Here is a 7,268-nt window from a genome sequence, read left to right as displayed (position 1 = left end):
AACGCGTTTTTAGTAAACTTTGAAATAGGTGATCCATTTCAGTTAGCCAAACCACTCCCACCCTGTTCTGTGATCTCCCAGTGTGACCTCTCTCTCTTTTCAGTGAGAAACTCTCCTATTAGGATGGATACTGGGGCTACATGCTATTGGCTCTGAAATTGTGATCCATCGGCATCTGGACTCTCATATAATGGTGACAGGTTTCAGAGTAGCAGCCGTGTTAGTCTGTATTCACAAAAAGAAAAGGAGTACTAGTGGCACCTTAGAGACTAACCAATTAGTTAACTAATTAGTCTAATTGGTTAGTCTCTAAGGTGCCACTAGTACTCCACTTCTTTTTATATAATGGTGACGTTTCTCTTTGTTCCCAGCAGCTAAAATGCATTAAAAACAGCTAAGAATGTTATCTTTATCATATTATTTTTCTATGAAGTGATTGCTATAATTGCAAATGGGAGTGAAGGCATCCACAAGATACTATATAAGGTTAATTAATACCTTGTTTAGCAAAGCAATCACACCAAAACAAGATAATATGACTGAATATATAAGGAAAATAGTTTGAAGACAGAAAATAGTTTGAAGATAAAATATATGATATTAAGCTGAAACCACTATGAAGGGGGCCTCTGAATAGTAAGGGTATAAAATGATTCTCTTCACTGGAGCGTTTTGTTACTGGGCATGCCAGAACAGTGCAAATGGGCAAGACTGCAAGAAAGAATCTGCTCACTGTACAGAAAGCCTGGAGTTGGAGAAATGCACAGTTCAAATATTTAAAAAACAAAAATAACCAAAACACCTCTTTAGGGCCTTGCATTCTTGGGCAAAATCCTGGGCCCATTGAAGTGAATGGCAGAACTTCCATTGACTTCCCTGGATTTCAACCTTAGCATCCTTCCAGACCCATTCTTGGTGGAGAAGCAAGACTGGTATTCTCTTGGCTGAAGGCAAACCACTTGTAAACCTGATGGATCAATCTCTGAGCACTATAGGACCTAGAGTGCTTGCTAGCTTAGAAGGGCAGAAGCAAATGAATGCACCTGGGCCGTGAGCTGGTGTGAAGAAGGAACTACGTTTGTTTGAAAATTGTTTGGTAAGAGATGTGGTCATAGGATAAAATGTTAAGCGAAATCGTATGATGGGATATGAAGCAGGATGAAGACCAAAAAGAACATGGTGCTGAGTGTACATAGACACACAGGCTTGGACTCCTGGATGGATGTTCCACCCAGTCTGCCTGTTAGAGATTTGGAGGGTTTGAATTTGAGGGATTGTTGGCTGCTGTGGGGAGAGGGAGCAGGATCCTAGATGGGGTCGGAGAGCTAGACTGCGGTCATGAGGGTAAGCAGGGCTGGGGCCGTATAAGAACAGGCTGTCCCTATTGGAGTAACAAGTTGGAAGATTTCTGAACACTTGTTAGGTTTATGTTATGTTTAGTCTGACTGACGAAACACTAGGCGTTTATTTAAACCGAGCAGAAGTTGGCGGTATAGTCCGTCGGTAGGTTTTTAAGAGCTCTGCAGGGCCCTCGAAATAAAATTAGGAGAAGTAGCCAGGATCACTCAATTCACAGGCAAGCACCCTGAGATGATTGGGATAAAAAGGCTGCACTGGCAACCCAAAATAAGATGTGTGTCCAGGAAGAGTCAGGTCATGGCAGCTGGCTAGCATGATCAAATTTGCTAACCGACTTGGCATGGACCACTTTGGGCCACTCTCAGGCATGCAGCGCTTCCTAGAATTATTTATTTGTTTGGGATGTGTACATTTCTTTAGAACTGGACCTCAAGTACAGTCTTTTCACTCAATTTTTGTTACCTTTGCTATAAAATGGCTGCCTTTCCTTCCCTATTGATCCCTGCGGAAGATCAAACCTTCCAACTTGTATAGCTTCTGGGTGAGCGCTTTTTTATGTATTGTTTTTGACACCTTTGAAAGTAAATAATAATTGTTTCTTCAGTATCTGAGGAATGAATCTGACTGTGTAGAATTCAGCCCAACTAAGCTCTTGTAAACTGCCTGTTAATAAGCAAATGTCGTTATATCTCATTTCAGCAGTTGCTTCAGTGTGCCAGCTGCCGTTTCCAGACTCATATCTCTTTGGCAGAATCAAGGTTACCGAATCACTCTGAGCACATTGTGTACCTGCTATTGGATCCAACGTTTTAGTGCCAATAATTCATTAAGTACAGAATGAACTCCAGGGAATTCATTTAAATGCCCAACAAGAGCCTGAGTTACAGGTGTGATTATGACTTTCAACTGTGGGTTTTTGTTTCGTTGTGTTCAGTTTCCCCGTGGATTAAGAGAAATTAGAGTGCCAGATATGTAGCAGGTTGCATCCTTCAGTCTTGCTTTAAGTCCCATTATCTCTATCTGGGGAAAATCTGATTTACTTCATTTCAAGCCAGTGGCGAAATTTTTTTCACCCCTCTGACATGAATGACGCTACTGCAGTTTTGAACCTGACTAATTATTACCCAAACACACGCGACGTGGGGAACTGCACTACTGGGGAAAAAAGAATAATCACTTTCAATTGCTATTTTTCTTCTTTGCTTTTGCTGTTCTCTCTCTAAGAATTTATAATGTACAGACTTTATTATCACAAATCCAGTGTGTGAATAGCACTGAACCAAAACCCATTGATATCAATGGGAGTCTTTCCATTGCCTTCGCTGGATTTTAGATCAGGCCCTATTGTTTCCAAAACAGTTCCGTGACCATTTAGATATCCTGTTTTGCCAGAGGCTGAACAGCTCGTCGCTTCTCTGGTATTTCTTCCAGACTGCGAGTGGCACTAGGTAATAGATATAAGATAAAATAGATAAAAGACTCAGCCTTCTTCTAAAAAGCACTCATTATGTTCTACTGGCCGTTTGGACTCACCCACAATATATAGAGAGCAGAGAGTATCTCCTTCTATAAGGCATCCGTGGCAGAACTTTTCTTGCAGAAGGCACTATGATATATTGACACTGATATCAGTGAAATGTTTCCAGGCTGTGAGAACTTTGATCTCCATAGCATGGCCAACTGTACACCCTAAAACAAAGTTTTGCAATAACCCAGACAATTGGTTTTAAGATGGAGTAGGAAAAACTGTACTCCTGTTTTCCTGAAGTGCCATTCTCTTGCGAAACAGTTTAAATAATTACAATAGTAAGAAATTCACTTCAGACTCTGTTTCAGGAGAAAATATAAGTCTGACCTGAGAAAAGGCAATGAGAAGGAAGATAAGAAAAGTCACAGGGAAGTAGCAAGAAAAGAAATGTAGAGTGCAAAAAATAGTTATCTTCCTACATTGACACTGAGAGAAGCAAACACATACAATAATTTGCAATAAACTAAAACAAAAAGGAAAAAACACATACAAAAAAAAAAAAGAAAAAATAACAAGTGTCTGTTTATTCACTTTAACTTTGAGCTGATGTAATATTTTAGAGGAAGTTCTCTGGTTCTCCTTTTGTCGCCTTTTCCCTCCTGTTGAGTGATGTTCTAACGCTCAGTGTCCATGTTGCATAAAATGGAGTAGGACTGGCATTCCATACCCAAAGTGTGTTACGTTAGGCAGCTAAATTATGTTGTAAACTCTAATCCGATTCAGTCAGAGGCAAATGGGTTTAGTCAGAGTTATAGAAAACATCCGAAAGAAGCCTTTTAATAGATCTGCCGGTTGCTTTCAATTTTTCTGACTTATGGTTATCAACTCTCCAGTTAACCAACATCTATGGCAACATTTACACAGTGTGAATGGGACAGACATGAACATGGCAAAGGGGCATTGCTGGCACATGATGGCATATATCACATTGGTAGATGTGCAGGTGAACGAGCCCCTGATGGTGTGGCTGATGTGATTATGTTCTTTGATGGTGTCATTTATTAATACACTGTGTGATCTAAAAAAAACCGAGGAGTGCTTGTGGCACCTTAGAGACTAACACAGATATGGGTTATTACTCACATCATCCATCCAGAGGGATGACTTCTCTGCTGCTCAAAGAAGTTAAGTGACTTAAGATCACACAGGTTTCAGAGGGGTAGCCGTGTTAATCTGTATCAGCAAAAACAATGAGGAGCCCTTGTGACACCTTAGAGACTAACACATTTATTTGGGCATAAGCTTTCGTGGGCTAAAACCCACTTCATCAGATGCATGGAGTGGAAAATACTGGAAGGAGGTATAAATACACAGCATATGAAAAGATGGGAGTTGCCTTACTCTTGTCAACCGTTGAGAATAGCCCACTTCCACCTTAATTGAATTGGCTCATTAGCACTGACCCCCAACTTGGTAAGGCAACTCCCATCTTTTCATATGCTGTGTATTTATACCTCCTTCCAGTATTTTCCACTCTATGCATCTGATGAAGTGGGTTTTAGCTCATGAAAGCTTATGCCCAAATAAATGTGTTAGTCTCTAAGGTGTCACAAGGGCTCCTCATTGTTTTTGCTGATACAGATTAACACAGCTACCCCTCTGAAACCTGTGTGATCTTAAGTCACTTAACTTCTCTGAGCAGCAGAGAAGTCATCCCTCTGGATGGATGATGTGAGTAATAACCCATATCTGTGGTGGAGAGAGGAAAATCTATCAGCTAGCTCTGTTCTCTGGGTTTGACATGTGAGCCTTGTATCCATTTAGATTGTAAGCTTCACAGGGCACAGGGATGATGCCTACTTGTGCCTTCAAGTACAACAGCTGAGAATGCTGTTGGGGCTTAATGATGTCTTACTCACTGTTATGAATCACTTGAGGATGTACGGAGGGAAAATATTAAGTGCCAAGAATTATTAATTGAATCAATTTCGTAATGTTGTGAACAGGGTTTTACAGGCTTTGCTCAAAAACAGTATTAAACAATTCTGGACCCGGCCGTTAACAATCCATGTTCTATGTCTGTTGTATGTTTTACTGCCTAATACAGAAGCCTCCTCCTTTGCAGATAAATACCACACTCAGAGGTTAACGTCATGAAGCCTTGGTGGCCATGTCTTACAGTGTAACTTCTTTCACAGCTCTTCCCTGAAGTAGCTTCTGTTTCCTAAGCTACATTTTCGCCAGTGACGGCACATCAGCTGTGTCTGCAGATGGATCTGCTCCTGCTTCTGAGAGCGTGTTTGTGATGAGACCCCATGCGGTCTGAATGATGTTCTGATGTTCTCTACATTCCTTTGGTCTTCAGGAGTTTTCATAGCACTGTTTTTACTGCTGTGTTTTCTCATATTTGTATTTTTACAGCAAACTTGTACTAGTGAACATTTTTAATGACAAAATATCATCTTGCTAGTTTAAAGTGAATGGTCAGATGGCCCTTTGAATCAATGCATACCTACTGCCTGTGTGTATCAGACCCATATGAGATTATTTTTTGTTTCTGTTAGCCATGCAGAGCCAAAGAAAGCAAGAGAGAGATGGATTCTATGTCTGTTGGTGCATCATAAACAGAATTCTTTGCCAAGTTCCCAGGTGTTACACCTATGCAAATGCACTAAAGACCATGGGAGTTGCAGAGGTGTCAATGAAGGCATAATCTCTAGATTTTAAGGTTGCACAAGTGAAACTGAGGGATCCTGTTGGCCTGGAAAATCTTTTGATGATGATGATGATGATGAGAAGGAAAAAACAGTGTGACTTTCAGATCTCAGGCTGAGTTCTCAGAGCTATAAATTTGAAGACAGCTGCTTATTTGAAGCCAACATTTCAAACCCTCCCCTTCCCTCCTTACCCAAGAACCAGGTGTCCCTGAAGTTTCACATGCCCATTGTTGCCAACGCTTCTGGTGATGCTGCAAGTTTTGCAGTTTCAGGCTAGTTATGGAAGGAGCTCTCGTGATCTCTCTCGAGAGCACGGTCAGCTCAGGAATGTCACCTGAACTGCCTGTGTTTCCCCCTTCTGTTGATAGAGGCAGCTGTGCTGCAGGCTCCCTGGTGTGCTTTGAGAGGGGCAGAGCCCCCCTGAGCAGCTGTCATGGAGCCACGTCCCCTCCCTCCCAGCTCAGCATCAGAGGCCTTATCTCCACCTGAAGTGGAGCACCCAAAAGGATGCTGCTACTCGAAGAAGGCGGCAATGTTACTCACCCTGTGCAGTAACTGTAGTTCTTTGAGTTGTGTCCCGCAATGGGTGCTCACCTACCCGCCCTCCTTACCCTCTGCTTCGGTTGTTCCCTAGGGATGACTGAGTAGAGAAGGAACCGAGGGCAGTTTGCCCACAGACCCCTCTGTAGCCTCGGTGTCTGCCGTGAGAAGGCATAGGGCGCCTGTGTGGGCTGAATGGGCACTGCTAGCCAGAAGTCTCTGCTCAAAGGCTTGAGAGGCGCATGAGCACCTGGAGTGAAGCACCCCTAGGGACGCACATAATGCAGAACTAGTTATTGCACGAGGTGAGAAACGTTGCCTTTTGGAACTCTTGGTACTGGCAGTACCATTGCTGAAAGCAGAGAATAAGGGATGAGAGAAATATAGAGGGGCAGGAGTCCAGGTGGGGACATGGTGATGGGGGAAGTGGACTGTGGGTTAGGGACTGGGTGTCATGGAGCTGTGCTACCTGGTCTTGAAATAGAGGCTCTAGGGCAGGAAGGGGCGAAGGGAACCGGAGTCATGGCAGGTGAGGTGCTGTGCGAGGATGGAAAGTCAGGTAACAGCTATTATCTCCATGTTAAACTGTAAATACTGAACATTTTCTAGCTGATAACCTTGTCAGATGTGCTCAGGACCCACCATTGGAACCAGATGCTCAGAAGAGCATGGCTTCCATTTAGGCACCTAAACAACTGGCTGGCGGTTCCGAAGAGCTCGGCATGGTGGGTGCTCTTTTAAAAATCTGGCTCTGATTCCGGCTGTCAGGCAGTTGAAAAATCTTGCCCCTGGGTCTTTTCAAAAGTTGGCTCTGCGTGCTCAATATGGACAAAACTTCCCCTGCCCAGCTCTATTCCTGGGCATTATCCACCACCCCACAAACTTCTGAAACTGCAAGCAGAATGTCCCATTTTGATGGGCTTCATAAAGTCTGATGGAGCAGGGCTCCCTCTTCTGCAGACCTTATCTACCACCCCAATTTAATGTATGGAACAGCCAACAGATGAATACATTTGGTTTTTTACCTTTGATTATTATTGTAAGGCTGAGGACCAGGACCCCATTTTGGTAGGTCCTGTACAAACACCCAACAAAAAGACGGGCCCCCACCCCAAAGCTTTTACACTTAGAACAGGGTGAAACTTTTTGGATGAATAGTTTATTCACCGAAAAATGTCATTTCA

Source organism: Lepidochelys kempii, chromosome 9, assembly GCF_965140265.1.
Source record: "Lepidochelys kempii isolate rLepKem1 chromosome 9, rLepKem1.hap2, whole genome shotgun sequence".
NCBI classification, from domain to species: domain Eukaryota; kingdom Metazoa; phylum Chordata; order Testudines; family Cheloniidae; genus Lepidochelys; species Lepidochelys kempii.
This window is presented reverse-complemented; position numbering follows the sequence as displayed.